This window comes from Thermobia domestica, chromosome 13 (genome assembly GCF_964235325.1).
Source record: "Thermobia domestica chromosome 13, izTheDome1.hap1.1, whole genome shotgun sequence".
NCBI lineage: Eukaryota > Metazoa > Arthropoda > Insecta > Zygentoma > Lepismatidae > Thermobia > Thermobia domestica.
Window position 1 is genome coordinate 203,166,146 of NC_137466.1, and position 17,226 is coordinate 203,183,371.

At 38.2% G+C, this 17,226-nt stretch overlaps 1 protein-coding gene across 2 annotated transcripts in view; it reads right to left on the reverse strand.

The window, feature by feature from the left end:
• The window catches only part of LOC145668959 (uncharacterized), a 590,098-nt gene extending 586,893 nt beyond the window's left edge, over positions 1-3,205 (reverse strand). The window contains exon 1 of one of the 2 annotated variants that reach the window (XM_081737250.1): positions 1,561-3,205. The gene's annotated coding sequence lies outside the window, so the exon portion shown is untranslated. The remainder of the gene's footprint in view (positions 1-1,560) is intronic. The other variant, XM_081737251.1, reaches the window with a different exon arrangement.
• Between the last annotated feature and the right edge of the window lie 14,021 nt (positions 3,206-17,226).

Genomic DNA, 17,226 nt, shown 5'->3' on the forward strand with positions numbered 1-17,226 from the left:
CATGATAAAGTAGCAAGAAACGGGATAATTCCTAGGAAATCCACTGAGGGTAAAAGACTAATACAGAGATTTGATTTGGAATTCCGTAGTCGATCTTTCTGTTTACAAGCTCTCAAGTTTTTTTACTTCTTCAATCTTATTGGATAAATAATGAAATAGTACAACTTCTGTTGCCCTCTTATCTAACATAGATAATAGTTACAGTGTGGTAAATAGTCTCGTATTAGCTGTTCCCAGATATTCTTTAACATGCTAACAGAGCGGGCATGAACTGACTCTTCATGTTCTTGATTAGGGATCGGAAAGTACCGGGTTCGAATACGGTGACCGATCATCTAGACTAATTTTCTTTTTTAAAAAAATCCTCAATTTCTCCAGTCTTGATTGATTGGTTTGGCATTTAGCGTTCCTTTAAGCATCAAGGCTAAATGGGACGCAAACTCACAGCTTATCGTGCGATTCGAACCACATGAGAGAGTTCCTTCGTGGCTAAGCGGTTAGCGTACGCGTCTTTGGCATGGGAGACCCGCGTTCAATGCCCGGCGGGAGCTCATGTGGTTCGGATTCCACGTTAATCAGTCTCATATAACCTCACTGCTGAAAAGGACGTTAAACTCAAAATCAACTCAACTCGAACCACATAAGCCCCCACTGGGAATCAAACCCAAGTCTCTATACCACAAAGCTGCGACAAGACAAATACTGGCATGGTACCTTGGCTAACTTTTCCCCCATTGTTATGTTACTGTTGTAGACTTGCAGGTTGTGTGAAATGTCGTATACTTTATATTTAGAAGTTTGTTTAAAACTTAAATAAATACTATTTTTTTCTGTAGACAGGGTTCGTAGGATATCATAAAACTTATAAAAAACTCTATCCAGCAAAATATATTTATTTAATTCACTAACACTTTCTTTATATTGTTATTTCTCGAAGGAGTGAAATAATGCATGGTGGCTCAGTGGTAGAGCGTTTACCTCTCGTTTGAAGGGTCCCTGGTTCGATCCCAAGCAATGTGAGTTCGTGACATACAACAACGTGTCTATTGATTTTCTTCCGTTTCCTGCCATATTGTCAATGAACCAATTACTTCGTCTCCTTTAACCTTTAGGGTTAACCTGGAGAAAACTGGAAATATTATTTCATTTCAGTTGAAATGGGCGTGTATTTTTATTTTTACGCTCAATAAAATGGAATTAAATATTTCAGTCGGACGTCCCACGTTTATGCCGGCTAGGCCAAAGGAGACGGTGATGATGAGAAATGAATGAAGAACGAAAACCCACGCACATGGTGTTTGTTCATTACAAAGTTCACTTGGGATCGAACCAGGGACCCGACGCATCAGAGGTGAATGCTCTTCCACTGAGCCACTGCAGCCCCTACGCTCAATAAATACATAAATAAATAAATAATAGTAAAAACCGACACAACAGAAAGTCATACAAAATTTAACAGCATTCAACAGGTGATACCAGCACATCACTCAACCGCTGTTTGATGATACACGCGAAAATGAAAAAAAAGAAGAAGAAGAAGAAGAATAAAGTTGTACTTACCAGCCTGTTGCTTCACTGCTTGACACGTTACGTTCAGGGAGAATCCAATATATTTCCATCTTCAAATTCAAACGAAAAATCCAGAAGATTTTTATTTTAATATGAACTTATAATCAAACTTTTATTTCTTTCACGAAAACACAAATAACTTATCGAAGCCAATCCACAAGAAAAAATACACGGGGAAAAAAACACTTCTCGATGTTTACTACAAAATACAGCACTAGTACTTTAACTTACACAACTCTTATTTAAAAGTAAAAATTATCTGTATGTATTTATATAAAACAAGACCGCGTCGAACTCGTTATGCAAACGCACTTAAGGATTATATGCAGTCGCATGATTTATTACAAGATTCACTCATCAAGTCCCCAAATACGGTCAATATATTGACAATAGTTTCACAATATGTTGTATATTTTAATTTCGATTAATTACCAGGGGAAAATACAATCAACACGTCTTCGTGAAGATAACACAAACCACACAGCATGTGATAAAATAGCTATTGGACTGGCAGAAGTGTTTTGTTTTGGTCTTGATGCACAGCTAAATAAAGCAGCTTAACTATGACGAACAATGCTAAGGAATACTTTCTGTTTATACATGCCAAAATAATTTACATTATTCTTTAAATTTGTTTATTTCAGAAAAAGTTCATTACGAAAAAGAACTCTTGATATAAAGCAATTCCGAGGCTGTGACGTTCTAAAAGCACTGACCACCCGGCGTAATGTTGTTTTTTAAACAAAATGTTTTTTTCCACTTGAAAAAAAAAAGCAAAATAAAACAAAACTTAAGGAACAAATAATAATAATAAGAAGAAGAATAAGAATACACTCTCTTTTGTCACTCACACATGTTCTTCGAATTTATAGAAGTTGGTTCTGTTGCAATTATATTTTTTTTTCTTTCTTTTTTTTTTAGAAAAAAGAAAAGTATCTAAATGTAGAACACAGTATGTTAGAACTATCACTTCTGTCACTGAATATTAGTCGTCTAAAAATCTTCTCAACGAAATAACACAGATTAGCTCATGTGTGTATATACATTTTGTTTTTTCAGTGTCTTCTATCTTGTGGTAAGTTCCTTCCTTAAAAGGGCACTAAAACCACTTTTTTTTTTTTCTTTCTTCAGTCTCCCTTTACATGTTGGAACAAAACGAAGCACGTGCTTTGTTTCAACCCTACCCGATTCATTGGTTAAAAAACACACGGGGGAAGATTACAGTATGCTGAATAAGATTTTTTTTAAAGAAATATTTTTTTAAAAAAAGTACAACCAGACGTGGCAACAGGCAATTGCCTAAGTAGGTGTGCCGGGGTGTGGAATTCACAGCGCCAGAGGTGAGGGGAGGGACGAATTCGTCACGGCAAGACTTGTAGAAGATATTACAGTGTGTGTGGATATGTACACTGCCGGTCGGTCTCGGTGCCCAAGCGCGCGCCCACCCGACCTGACGTTTCCCGTTTCGCCTCCGATGTTAAACTGGTCGGAAACACTCTCTGCTGCGCTCTCTGCCTGCCTCAGACACAAACACATACGGACGCACATACTCACAACACTACACACATTAGTCTCTTTCTCGCTCTCTCGTTTCTTGCTCTTTGCCGAGAGAGTGTTTAGTTCGGGCTGTTTCGTTGGAGGCTGCTTGCTGTCAGACGCCACCGCACCTATCGGATGAAAAATTTCGACTCAAACTTTGCTCCCGCTCTCGCGTCGCGTACTGCAATCTCTTTGAGAGCTATTATAGTCTGACTGGCTGGCCGTCGGATGTTGCTATTACAAATAGTACGTAGTCAGTCAGATAGTGAGCTGTGTATAACCCTATCTTCCGCTTGGTGGGAGCGGAGTGTCGTAGGAATTAAGATTCTATCCCGAAGTTTGTCTAGCTTAACGAAGATCTTGTTTCTATATATTGTATGTGCAACAGCTTCGATCTCAGAGGGAAGGGGGCAGTGACTACCCTCCCCCAGACATGTATTATAACGTAGGGCAAATAATATAAAAATATATATTTCAACATACTCATACTCAACACCACGCTATTTTCTAACCGCTTCAAAAATGTTAAACAGAAACAGAACCGGGACATAATTTGCAAAGAAAACTATAGGCGAAGCTATATTTGCAAGATCTGTTATTACTTACGGAGCACTATGTAGCGGGAAATAACGTGTTATCTCTAACATATTTTTTTATAAAACTGATTTCATTAATGCACTTACAAGCTCTAATTATATATATATACAGTATACAGTGGCGTATTTAGGGGGGGGGCTTCCGGGCTTAAGCCCCCCCCCGAAATCTTACTTACTATAGTAAAGTATATGAAATATCTTGCAGAATTTTCACATTTTCAGACAAAGCCCCCCCCGAAAGTTAGCAAAGCCCCTCCCAAAATAAAATCGTAAATACGCCACTGACAGTATATATTACAAAACCCTGTTTCCCTGTATTTAAAAAATCCAAAATGATGGATATATTATCCACCTATGCTCATATACATTATTTTTACCCTAAAACAAGGGATTTAGGATTTAGATTTCTGGGCTTTCGGCATCTAAGGAAATTTAGCCTGTCACGCTTCAGGAATGATGTCCCTCGGCGAGCACACTATATTAACATAACAACTAGCTGAATCTGCGCTATTTTCGCAGCCCATAGTTCTAATATGAGCGTGAATCTCCTTCCCGCTTCTCACTATATCTGTGCAAGTCCCTTTACGAACACACGTAAAAGACAGGAAGACTCTCAAAGGGAGTGAATTGCTATAGACAAACATATAAATATAGTACAGTATTTTAATATGCAGAATGTTGAGGTGAGTTTGTGGCAAACTTGGGTAAGTGATAAACGATACCAAATGCAAATACCTTTTTCTCATAATTCCATATCCGAGTACGCCTCATTGTGGGTCCCCAAGGCTTTGAAGTTGCCAGCTTGCAATATGTTTTATTATTCAGATTAAAGCACAGCGCCTGAAATGTCCGTCAACCCGCTATACGTAGCTCCTCTACTGGTTGCCTTTCACAAGGGTATCAACCTTAACGTCCTAGTGACAATATTTTAAACTAATAGGGCCAAAACGAGGCCTAAAATGTGGAATAGAAAAATATAGACTTTTTTTTTTTGAAAATTTGAATGACTGGCAAATCTACCCAAAATTTGGAATCGATCATCGAAAACGACACGTGTCTAGCACTTGTGGTTTTCGAGATCTGAGAGACAGAGATATTGTTTTATATCTATAGCTCTATAGCTAATGCTTCCAAACTAAGCAAGTTCCAAGTCAGGTACGCACCCAGAAATTTTTGTTAGGAGGGGTACAAATTTTGTTGAGGTGTTCATATATGTTTATGTATATTGAACCGGGGTTATTCTGCACTAAAAAAATCGATAAGTAATTGTTAAGTACTGGCACCTATATCCTCAGAAGAAAATGATCTATCTATTAAAATGCTATAATTACAATAAAAGCGCCTCAGCTCCAACCTATAACTTCGGCTTTCAAATCTTTCATTTACGGTTATATGTGATTTCACGTTTAACAGAGACAAACATTTTAAGTGTGTGTACTTCAAATAAATTACTTAAATACATCTTTTCCATAAAGTTTATGTTTTAAAATTATTGTTCAAAGCCTTTGTATTTTAATAAGCCTTCTCCAAAATCAATGCAAATGAACTGTGCTGCCATCTTTGGACTTTTTTAGACTATATGTTGTGGACATTTATATGTTTGTGGTCAATCCTTTCGACAATGAAATCTCGGAAACCACAGGCTCTACAAAGATGACGTGTTCACTGATCGATTGCAAATTTTGCGTAGATTGTCCAGCTCTAATTGAATATTTAAAAAAAAACACGGCCATTATTTCTTTATTACATTTTTACGGATACATTGGAAGTGTTGAAATTAGAAAAAAAGAAAACTAAAGCATCATATCCTACGCATTATACATTCCAACACCACATAGTTGTATATTGGGGTTGTATATGTCCCAGGCGTTTGTATCATAGCCAAATAATAATGAAAAAGGAAGGATAAACATTTCTCCAGTCTAAGGCGAATCTTTCTTGTTTGGAGTGTTTTGCCCAATGGACACCATATATCACTGACATTATAATTAATTGTGTATGTAATGTATTTACTTATTACATACTGCATGCAAGAAGAAAGAAAACACTGATCATACATGAATTAGAAACTTCAACCCGAAGTAGGCTCAAATCTTGCAAACAGTCCGAGATATTGAAAAAATAATCGAAAAAACTCCCTTTTATAGTATCCTTTGCCGATTTTTATCACGACGTCTTTAACTTTTGTAAAGGGACATATACAGATGTTGTGAGGAATAACAAGGAGATTCATGCTCATATGCGAATGATTCGCTGTGTAGAGAACGTAGGTTCAGCTAGTTTATATATTAAAATGCTAGTTTTATATCTGAAAAGTTTGTTTGTGGCCAATCCTTTCGACAATGAGATCTCGAAAACCACAAGTACTAGAAACGTGGCGTTTTCTCTGGTCGATTCCAAATTTTGTATAGATTTACCAGTTCTCATTCAAATTTTCAAAAGAAAACTTGTCTTTAGTTCTCTATTCCACATTTTAGGCGTCGCGTTGGCCCATTTAATATTGCCACTAGGATGTTAACACTAGAAGGACCGGATGGGTCAAAATGACCCATCACCATATTTTAATATTCCACTGTAAACGTACTTCAAATACTAAGTGAATAATATTTTATGAATTTGTTAATGCTATTGGCCTTAACAAATTCATAAAATATTATTCACTTAGTATTTCAAGTACGTTTACAGTGGAATTTTAAAATATGGTGATGGGTCATTTTGACCCATCCGGTCCTTCTAGTGTTTTAAGGTTGATACCTTGTAAAAGGCAACCAGTAGAGCAGCTAAGTGTAGCGGGTTGACGTAATTTCAGGCGCTTTGCTTAAATCTGAATGATAAAACATATTACAAGCTGGCAACTTCGAAGGCTTGTGGACCCATAATGAGGCGTACTCGAATATGGAATTATAAGGATTGCATTTGGTATAATGTATTACTTATCCAAGTTTGCCACAAACTTCCCCCAACATTCTATCTATTAAAATATCACATTTATATATGTTCTATAGCAATTCACTCCCTTTGAGAATCTTCGTGTCCTTTACTTGTGTTCGTAAAGGGACTTCCACAGATATAGTGAGAAGTGGGAAGAAGATTCACGCTCATATTAGAATTGTGTACTTCCTACGCAGGCTTAGCTAGTAGAACTAAATTGCTGTTATAAGAATGAATACAGATGAAGTGTAATATCAAATATTTAAACTACGTAAATCAACAATTTCTTTAATAAAAAGTATAATTTTATTTAAAAAAACGTATTAAAATAATAAATTTAAGAAGTTTGAGAGGGGGTTTGGACCTAGTGACCCCTCATGAGAGCGGCTCTCTGTCAAGTTATAATAGAAAGGGGCTCAATTTAACAGGCTTTGTTGTAATAAACTGCCAAAAATGAAATCAAAATGTGATATATTTTGCTTATCCCGTTACAATATTTCCGAAGTTACAGATAAAAAAAATATATATATCCGATCCACAGAGACCCAAACAATTTCTAAAAGATATGTAATAAAGAAATCGGAAATGGACAATTATTTCCGCGTATTACAGGGAGGTAATAAATAAATTAAAACAGAAAAGGAAAAATAAACAAAAACTAAACATTTTGAAATGTTTTCTGGCTACAAAATTGATTTACGACCAACAATGTACCAACTAAACTATGCATTATATCTCTTTGTAAGATATATAAGATTTCAACCATCCCTCCTCCTTTTGAATATACTGTTGTATTCCAGAGAAGAATTTCTAGAGAAAGATAATAAATACTTTTGTAGTCATATGCCTTTGGGCAACATAATATCGTGTTTCAGTGTTACCATCTCTCTCATAATTTCGTTTTTTTTTTTTTTTTTTTTTTGTTCTGGGTATGTAATACACTGCTTCTATCCATCTGAACTAAATGAATCATGATAGAATTCCCGATTTGCAGCTTTTTTCTTTTCCTTTTTTTTTTTTTTAGTAGCTTCCAGAGGCACTTCTCAAACTTGCCCAGACGTAAGAGCGTGCGGGCGCCGTTGATTTTTTTTTTTTTTTTTTTTTTTAGGAGTCCACTAGCTCCTGGAATGATGTTTGTTGTGTATGCCTTTCGAACGAAGAACAGTTTAAAAGGAGAAAAAAACGAAAGAAAATAATAATAATAACAAAAAAAATCTAGTGTTGCAGGCCCCTTTCGCTCTACGACCTCGAGACGTCAGCTGTGCGTATGTTTAGAGGTCGTTCATGGACTTTGGCGCCAACATGGTGCCGGCCGGTTCTGACGTACAACATACATTCACGTGACACATACTATTCGTTCGAAGCACCACTTCATTGTTGCCATCTGCACACATGAATAACTAATGAAGCGTGACAGGTAACGAAAGAGGATTTACCAACGTTTTTCTTGTCGTACCCTTCTCACCTACGCACCACAGCATCAGCACAGCGGACGCCCAAATCTGGATCTATTATCGGATACTGTCACGTGTCCCGACAACTATAATATCGTTGAATTATGTATGAAATTGTCATCAGATGTAGTCCATATTGTTTGCTTAAAAAAATAGCGCTTGTGTTTAATCAGAGACTCCGGATTAGATGTAAAAGATACAAACTAGTATCGTTTTCAGACCTTTTTAGAGAGATTTAAGCCGTTGCAAACATGCTTCAAGTCCCCACCCTCAACTCGAAGATTCGAAGACTTTTTTCTGAAAGCAACAAGTTTCGTAATATGTTTTTTTTTGCAAATCGTAAAACATTGTGAAGCTGAAATTCTTTGTTATGAATTTTATATCTTTATATATATATATATATATATATATATATATATATATATATATATATATATATATATATATATACAATTGCACAAAATATTTTATTTTGAAAATTTTTTACAATAGTATTAGCCCTACTACAAGACTAGTAATTTTGAGAAATAGGCCCCAGGACTAACGAGGCAATTACCCTCTGAATAGAAATGATTTCCATGCATTCAGGGAAGCTCATTTCTGTATAACTTGTGTTTGTGTTTTAATGCCACTATACCAAGCAAACATATCTAGATCCTGGGAGCCCTAAGCAAAACTTTGGAAGGCCACGGCCCCCTTCGCCCCCTTCCCCATTCTCCTCAGGATCGGCGCCCATGCATATAGGAATACAAAAAGTGCCATCCCTTTCACTAAAAAAATCAAATGAGACCTTCCAGTTTAAGGTGCTACAATTATACCTGTTAGGCTAAGGGAGATGATGATTAAGGCAAGTGAATGATGATGGAAGAATTGGTGGAATGAGAATGTAGAAGGAAACGAGAAAACTTACGAACACGATGTTGTCCACCACAAACTTACTAGTTCGGGGATCAAACCAGGGACCCTACGCACCAGAGGTAACTGCTCTACCACTGACCCACCGTCTTCCCACCTGCAATCGGGCTGAATAAGTTTATCTGTTTACCAATCAACATTTTAGAATTGAGAGTCGTAACATTTTTGTTTCCTTTTTTTATGGAGGAGGGGGAGGGAAAGGTACTTTAAAATTTCAATATTTTCTCCTCAGATAAGTAGTATCGCAAATAACTTTCGTACTTATTGCGAGGATAGGAGGGAAGGTATTATTTCTTAAAAAACTAATAATAATACCTACATATACCAAACTAAAGACGTAACACTCAAAGATGGCGTGGGTCAACGAAAACTTGATCCATGGCTTACTGACCCAGCACCCACCGTTACTCACTCTGACCCACTTACCACCAACAACTCATCATCATCAACTCTAACCCATGATCCGCGCCCTTCTCTCCACTGATCTAAAAGTTTACACCAGGAGCGTCATTTCAGATTTTGCTTGGGGGGGGGGGGCAAGACCCCTTGATATAAGTAAAAATTTTGCATTTTTCTCTGATTTACTACTATTCTATTGATAAAATCTATATATATCTCAAACTCAGGGGGGAATGCCCCTCCCTGCCTCCCCCTAAATGACGCCCCTGGTTTACACTTGTAATAAAACAAAGCTGTGAAATTATAAATAATCGGAATTTGAATTTCTACGGTCAATTTGAAGCACCGCTCTGTTACAATACCAGTAGATCTGACCTTTACGATATAAAAAGTTAAAGTGTTTGTCACATGGGCCATATTACGATTAATTTCAATTTAATTATCATATATGATTATTTCCTTGTTGAATTACAGATACTTTTCAGTGGAAAATTGAATGAAATTTCGAAGACTCAAATCAAGGTAAAGTAGACCAACGTAAAGTGGGAAAAAACTGTAAAAGTCAAAACTGTGTTTCGAAAGCCAAGTAGTAAGTTCTATTGCTATTATTACAGTTACAAATATCAATATTCAAAAGTGTTTGAAGTTCTTTTTTTTCACTCGCGTATACTCATCTCAGGTAAGTAAATAGAAACAATTGAGAAAGGAAGAAATGCAGGCCTACTGTCTACAATGCACTGAGCAGAGTGGGTCAGTGAGTCAGAGTGGGTGACGGTAGTTGTTGGGTCGCAGTGGGTCAGTCCTGTCGACTAACGATCCACTGGCCCACTTACAAATGTTGACCTACTTGACCCACGACCCACTGACTCATTCAATCTTTGGTAAAACTATACTAAGGACCAATATTTATGGTATTTGAAGGCGGAGTCCCAAATTATCTTTAAACTCTGTTAGCAAATCAGGGGGCTGCGGTGTTGCGATGTCTTTGTCTACTTTGTTATAGCAGAGAATGAGATGTATCTGACCTGACCACATGAGAACATCGTCCCACAGCTTTCGTTCCATTCATCTACCCACACACCATCAATTCTAGAAACATCTAGAGACATCTAAAAACAATTCCAAGTGAAGCCCCGCTTCTACTTCCCTCTCAAACTGGTATAATATCAATGCAACTTTTCTGTGCAATAGCTGAATTGATATCTAGCGTGAACCAATGATGCGCTGTTGCCAAATTTCTAGTGATAAATTAGCTTTAATTGGGCGAATTTTCAGCCGTGTTGATAAGTCTCTATTCTAACTATAAGAACATCTAAAAACGTGCCTACCTAACCAGACTTCGACATCACAGCGTTGGTTACTTTATTTATAATTCTGGTTTGTTCACGCGAAAGTAAGTTTCCCAGGTCAAACGTTAATTCGGTTGCCGTCCAAACTAGTCTTCAAAATTAAGGGTTTTCACAACGTTTACTCCATTTAATACTTTTTTTTTTAAAAAACAAGTTACTTTTGCCCTTGTCTATTAGAGTCACATCTCGCAACGTAATTCCACGCTCTATTAGATTAAGATATTGTTGCCCACGACACGAGACGAAACAGCATTTTACTGAAGAGATTCGAGACGAGACAATAAGAAAAGGTACATTTTTCAAGACGAAATATCACTTTCGCCAACACATTTTCCACACGAGACAGCCTCAATTTTTGTTTCGTGCATATCTCTGTATGTATAGCTCTGAAATGATATACAGATTTATAAGTAAACTCCGACGACAATAAAGTATTTTCGTGTAAGTTTTTTTCTTTAGCTTATCGTTTTACTGAAAAGTTAATTCAAAATGTTACAAATGTACTTAGTTTGCGTATATGCGTAGGCAAGGTCAGTTAATTAAGCATTAGTTCAATAGATGGCAAAGAAGTTCAGTGTTAATTAGAGGCGTTTGATTAGCTCCTCTCGATTCGAGGCGTTTGTTTAGGTTCTCTCGATTCGAGGCGTATGATTAGCTCTTCTTAATTAGAGACGTTTATTTAGCTCCGCTCGATTTGAGGCTTTTAATTAACTCCTCTCGATTCGAGGCGTTTATTTAGCTCCTCTTGATTTGAGGCGTTTAATTAGCTCCTCTCGATTTGAGGCGTTTATTTAGCTTCTCTTGATTTGAGGCATTTAATTAGTTCCTCTCGATTCGAGACGTTTATTTAACTCTTCTCGATTCGAAGTATTTATTTAGCGTCTCTCGATTCATGGTGTTTATTTAGCTCCTCTCGATTCGATGTGTTTATTTAGCTCCTCTCGGCTCGAGGCGTTTGTTTAGGTTCTCTCGATTCGAGGCGTTTGATTAGCTCTTCTTAATTCGAGACGTTTATTTAGCTCCTCTCGATTTGAGGCGTTTAATTAGCTCCTCTCGATTCGAAGTATTTATTTAGCTCTCTCGATTCATTGCGTTTATTTAGCTCCTCTCAATTCGAAGTATTTATTTAGCGTCTCTCGATTCATGGTGTTTATTTAACTCCTCTCGATTCCAGGCGTTTATTTAACTTCTCTCGATTCGAAATATTTATTTAGCGCCTCTCGATTCATGGCGTTTATTTAGCTCCTCTCGATTCGAGATGTTTATTTAGCTCTTCTCAATTCGAGGCGTTTGTTTAGCTCCTCTCAATTCCACGCGTTTATTTAACTCCTCGCGATTCGAAGTATTTATTTAGTGCCTCTTGATTCATGGCGTTTATTTAGCTCCTCTCGATTCGAAGTATTTATTTAGTGCCTCTTGATTCATGGCGTTTATTAGCTCCTCTCGATTTGAGGCGTTTAATTAGCTCCTCTCGATTCGAAGTATTTATTTAGCTCTCTCGATTCATTGCGTTTATTTAGCTCCTCTCAATTCGAAGTATTTATTTAGCGTCTCTCGATTCATGGTGTTTATTTAACTCCTCTCGATTCCAGGCGTTTATTTAACTTCTCTCGATTCGAAATATTTATTTAGCGCCTCTCGATTCATGGCGTTTATTTAGCTCCTCTCGATTCGAGATGTTTATTTAGCTCTTCTCAATTCGAGGCGTTTGTTTAGCTCCTCTCAATTCCACGCGTTTATTTAGCTCCTCTTGATTCGAAGTATTTATTTAGCGCCTCTTGATTCATGGCGTTTATTTAGCTCCTCTCGATTCGAAGTATTTATTTAGCTCCTCTCGATTCGGGGTGTTTATTTAGCTCCTCTCGATTTGAGGCGTTTAATTAGCTCCTCTTGATTCGAGGCGTTTATTTAGCTCCTCTTGATTTTAGGTGTTTAATTAGCTCCTCTCGATTTGAGACGTTTATTTAGCTTCTCTTGATTTGAGGCGTTTAATTAGCTCCTCTCGATTCGAGGCGTTTATTTAACTCTTCTCGATTCGAAGTATTTATTTAGCGTCTCTCGATTCATGGTGTTTATTTAGCTCCTCTCGGCTCGAGGCGTTTGTTTAGGTTCTCTCGATTCGAGGCGTTTGATTAGCTCTTCTTAATTCGAGACGTTTATTTAGCTTCTCTCGATTTGAGGCGTTTAATTAGCTCCTCCCGATTCGAAGTATTTATTTAGCGTCTCTCGATTCATGGCGTTTATTTAGCTCCTCTCAATTCGAAGTATTTATTTAGCGTCTCTCGATTCATGGTGTTTATTTAGCTCCTCTCGATTCGAAGTATTTATTTAGCGCCTCTTGATTCATGGCGTTTATTTAGCTCCTCTCGATTCGAAGTATTTATTTAGCTCCTCTCGATTCGAGGTGTTTATTTAGCTCCTCTCAATTCGAGGCGTTTATTTAACTCCTCTCGATTCGAGGTGTTTATTTAGCTTCTCTCACTTCGAGGCGTTTGTTTAGCTCCTCTCGATTCAAGGTGTTTATTTAGCTCCTCTCGATTCGAGGCGTATATTTAGCTCGTCTCGATTCGAAGCATTTATTTAGCTCCTCTAACAGAAAAGTTAGAAAATAATGGATCCGCAAGGAATCATGCAATGCCGTAACTTGAGGGGGAGGGAGAGGCAGAGGCGCAACTGCCCTCCCATTTAAGCTCTTTGAAGTTCGAGGGAGTCCACTTCAGCTTAAAGAACCATGATTACGCCCTTTAGGCTAAGGAAGATGATTAAAGCAAGTGAACGACGATAGAAGAATTGGTGGAGTGAGAAGGTGGGAGGAAACAAGAATACCCCGTGAAAACCCATGGACACGACGTTGTCCACAACAAACTTACTTGGCTGGGAATCGAACCAGGGACCTCACGGTTCAGAGGTAAGTGCTTTACCACTGAGCTACCATGTGTCCCATTCTTATTCCATATGCTACGATACGAACATGATTGTGTAAATGAAGGATAGATTCACCACATATACGAAGGCAACCAAGTTCTGTCGCTTTTCCACTCACCACTTTCGAACACCGATATGCCACCTACGACGTACCTGGAAAATCAAAAATAGTCCCCATTAGCATCGACGATCTTCTGCCAACGTTCTGGAAGGCCACGGATTCCATCGCGGTAGAACTTGGCCGTGGGCCTTGAAGCGAAGAAGGTATCAAGTGCAGTTTGCACCTATACTAGGTATTTGAACTGGTGTCCTCTAAGGTGATTGTCCAAAGAATGGAACAAGAGATAATCGGACAGTGCAATGTCTGGGAAGTATAGAGGATGCAATAGTGTTTCCCATCCAAGGCGTAGAATGATTCCCGGGTCCTCCTAGCCATGTGAGGCATAGTGTTGTCGTATAACAGAATACTCCTTTCTTTTCAGAAGTGCTGGCACCAGAGTTTTGAGTTTTTCTTGAACACGGTTCAACTGCTGACAGTACACAGTTAGTTGCATTGATGCTCTGACCAGCTGGTAGCAGTTCCCGATGCACGATGCCGCGGGACAATGTACGATGCACGATGCAATCCACTCAACACAGAGGAGGACCTTCTTCTGGTGTAGTGCTGGTTTCGGCTGTTTTGGAACCGGTTCATGGTGTAGTGCCGCGAGAACTCGTCAGGGGTTCGAGTTCAAGCGAAACCACCGGTAGGACTTTTCTGATAAAGTTCTGATGTTAATAAAGCTACTCCTATCCTTGCGAAAAGACAAAAGCTCGTCAAATAGTCGCTTCCTCAATTTCACAACATCTTACGAGGTTCCCGGAACAGTGTCAAAGCAATAAACACGATTAATACGAATAAATAATGGTTCTCTGGATCACACCGATAGCAGTGGTCTGGACAGGGAGCTGTGTGATTTGTGATATTAAGTCTGAGACGACGGTCTCAGCACGAGAAGGGGTCGTTCAACCCAAGAGTGGCACAATAAATCATTAATCCGACAGAGGTTATATTACAATATCACAAAAAAGATACTTAGTACTTAACTGTCCGTCGTGATGTTTACTTAGTCACATTAATAGTTAATGAAATACATAGAAGAACATCTATAATTAAGGTCTGGCAACACAAGTGACTAATAGAATCACTTACAGATTTGTACATCAAACAGAGAGAGGGAGGCGCAATAACTCATTAACCCGGCAGGGGTTATATTACAATTTTACAGAAAGATATTTAGTATTGAACTGTCCGCCGTGATGTCTACTTAGACACATTAATAGTTAATGAAATACATAATAATATCTATAATTTAAGTATTGGGCACACAAGGGACTAATAGAAACACTTCTAGGTTTGTACATCAAAAGAGAGAGGGAGGTCAAACACATCCCGATATCAGTGATGACATCACGAGGGGCGGACTAAACCATAAAGTAAAAGTGCGCCTCGTTAGTATTGACAGGGTTCAAGCAAATGGGCAGTTACAGCAATTAGATTAGTTGAACGACCAAACGACTAGAACCAAAGATCATTTTAATTCAATCAAGTAATTTACTAGGGCTTAAGAATATTCATTTATATACTAAATATTAAGCCGATTGAGGAAGCGACTCCCCTTGGTTAAATGAATTAATACATTACAATTAACATATTGAAAAGCCGCAAGGATGGGAAGTCGGTTCGTTGAGATGAACAAACGAGTAAGGAACACATGAATTACACTAAGAGGCACTTTCCTACCAAAGCCCTCTTACACTATGCACTGGCGACACACAACACTACTGCAAATCAGATTACACAATTTAATCACAGATGACGCAATTAACTCCTTCACTACATTAATCTCTTGGAGTTGGCAAACTAGTAGCGGTAGTTGATAGCCCGAGCGGATTGGCTGAAAAGATGTTACTCTTACCTGTGGATGGCTTCAGAGAGGAGGTCGGCATCTGATATCTCTGTCGAGACAGGATCTTGACTTACCAGGTCCAATGGTAGTCCCTTGAGAGGGGGACAGGAGTCCCCAAGAACTGACAGAAAAGGGATCTAGAATATTGGTAGATTTACTCTCACGACGATCCACTGTAAGGTGACTTACCACTTAATCGCAGTGCGTGATCTTAGCGGAGGCGTCTCTCGATAGTTAAGAGAGAGAGATTGGGAATGTCATTAGGTCTGTATAGTAATAATAATGTGGAAGCAGTAGGATTATGTTGCGAGTTATTTATTATTAAAGAGTTCAGTTTATTTACAGACCTTAATATCAAACAGTAAATAGGATCACTATGAATTACTAATCAAGATTCAGTTACAGGTTTCCAAAGATCCATAATTAGGAGGTACAGGTGTTACGTCCAGGAAACAATTCCACGAAATTAGGGCGAAGTAATTAACTTAGTCTACAGAAGAATTTAAGTACGGAGTAAGGGTACGATGGCTCTCTGGGAGAGCTAGTAAAGAGACAGTACTTACTCACAAGACTTGGCGTGGAAACGGTCATCACGCCGGATACTAAACACAGCACTGGTTGGCGTTTTATAACTTCACTAGAAATGAATTTCACTATACTGCACTAGGAAAATTAAACTAGGTTACCAATAAATTAGTGACAGTCTCTCTCTGCGAAGAGTGCAGAGGACGGCCCCCCCCCACGAGGGGAGAGAGAGAGAAGCACGGACTATGTGCTCTTCGACTGCTTGGTGGTAATTGACCAACCGAAAGATCATCCTCGAGGTTTTATGTGTGTATCTAGGATGACTCAATGTTACGACAGATTGTGCAATCGTTTAGAAAAAATTCTTTAGAATCTGGTTGGATGTAAATGATGTAATGGTTCGGAACACTTGGTGAATTCTGATTGGCTAGAGGTGATATCATACTACTTATGATAAGCGCGCGACATTTCTGATATCGTATAGAGTTTCCAGAACGCACACACCTTCACAAAAAAAAAGAAAAAAAATACAGATATGGGTTCCAACTAAAACCAGTTAAAATTACACAACATTATACAAGGAAAGGGTGACACAAGTCCCTTACTAATAATCGGTTCAAGGGTCAATCTAGCAGCTGCGAAAGTATGAAGTCAGCGCTAAATATAGAATAAGGAGTCATATCAGAACTAAGACTCTAAGAGGGTTTGGTAACATTAATATCAGACTGATGATTCACCGGAAAACAGCGAAGTTGTTTTAAAGGGGAAAAGAGAGAGAGAGAAAAAAAAAAGAATAATCTTATCGTCTCGTAGTTGGTTGCTAGAATTGGGAAGGGTGTCTGGAGCGGAGATGCGACAGACAGCTCTGAATACCTATCGGCTTACAAGAGTTTTTAAGAAATAAAGTTGTTCCTCTAGGTTAGTAAGTGAAGAAGTTTGGGAATAGATCTGGACGATATTCACATAACAATTGATTTACACAATTTCTTATAGGTTATACAAGGGAGAAATTTGTCGTGGAGTACAGGGTGTTTGCAAAAACACCGCAAAAAGTTTGGTCGAAATTTTAGCCACG